This window comes from Papaver somniferum, unplaced genomic scaffold, assembly GCF_003573695.1.
Source record: "Papaver somniferum cultivar HN1 unplaced genomic scaffold, ASM357369v1 unplaced-scaffold_84, whole genome shotgun sequence".
In the NCBI taxonomy this organism is placed as follows: domain Eukaryota; kingdom Viridiplantae; phylum Streptophyta; class Magnoliopsida; order Ranunculales; family Papaveraceae; genus Papaver; species Papaver somniferum.
Genome location: NW_020651415.1, coordinates 594037 through 595659, shown reverse-complemented (window position 1 = coordinate 595659; position 1623 = coordinate 594037).

Below are 1623 nucleotides of genomic sequence, written 5' to 3'. Positions count from 1 at the left end.
TTCGTTACTTCTCATTAATTTCACAGATAGAAAATCATTGCAAAATAACATTGATTCCAACAAAAAAAAAGTACAAGCATTACTCAAACATCCTTGAAACAAACATCAAACAGTTCATTAATTTCTATACAAAGAGTTTTCAATCCTGCATTCAGCATTACAACCCAATTTCTTCATCAAACTCTCAAAAGACCATAGTTTCAAATTACCAAAATATCAAACCTACAACAAAATACCACACTACTATTTTCTAAATCCTAACCACTACTGAATACTTAAACAAACTTGAGAAAACAATACACATTTCAAACCCTCAACCCCTGCAACTTATACCAGAAAACTACCAACATAAATATTCTAAAACCACTTCCTTTTCACACTATCTGCATCAACAAAAAAAAAAAGAAAGAAATATCCAAAAAGACAAGAGCAACACCATCCACCATAGATTTCAGAGGAACGATAAGAAGTACTGGAAATACCATTGTGTAAATAACTTGTTGACCATCTTCAAAATCTTTTCAGACACAGAAGAATTAGGCCTTTCCAGCTTCACCGAAATGATGACTAATAGTCATCCTCCTCATCATCGTCAGTGTCGAACTCATCCCGCTGAAACCATTCGTCAGCACTCTCTGATGGTGCCGGAGAAGTATCATCATATGAAGAAGCATCCTCATCGTCTCGATCCTCATCAGTCTCATTTTCCAGGGTCTCCTCACTGTCACTGCTGCTCTCCCCCTCCGGCATGGTCCTGGCATAAAGTTTGGGGTTGGCAAGTTCATAATCAAACCTCCCCCTTAACCTCATGTCATGAATCTGCTCCATTCTTTCCTTGTCTGCCGCAGCGTCAGAATCAAGATCACTAGTGTTTTGTTCCTCAATCTCATACTCCATATCTTCACTTTCTCCTGTTGCATCAGAATCCCCATCAGTTTCACTATCATATCTTTTGCTCTTGGAATGCTTCTCTTCCCACTCTTATCCTTTCCTCTGATCATATGCGAGAAACTTTGGAGCCCATGCAGCGAACTTTCTCTCATACTTCTCTTTCTCTATCTTTTTCCTCTGCTCTTCTTCTTCCAGTTGACGGGCCAACTCCCGACTGCGATGAGCAATCTCTGCTTGAACGTAATCTATTAAACTCTGAAGATCGTTGGTACTCATTGCGGGAACAAGACTTTTTGTCTGATCAATGGCGGTTAACGGAGATGGATTCTCAAGATTATTTGCTGCAGCAGGGGTTGGAACATTTCCATCAGCCATTTCTTAAACCTATCAAAATTTCCCTAATTCTTTCCTTTTCTGATATAAGCAACAAATATCTTGGTTATGAATATCCTAATTCCTCTACTGAAAACCCTTTTAAAGAACCCATTACGCCCATTCATTACCATTTATGGCGCTTAGTTAAGCGTCATGTCGCTTTGTATACCACGTCTATTCAAAGCCATGCGTATGGTTTAACCCTTTCAGGCCATAATTACCCTGTACAACCCTATTATCAACACCTAATCCCACCATTGCAATTTAATTCCTTTGGATCTGCCATTAAGGGAGTATACGGTAGGTCATCAAATTTTGATAGGTTTTATGGGGGTCTAATTAAGATTTTATGTCTAA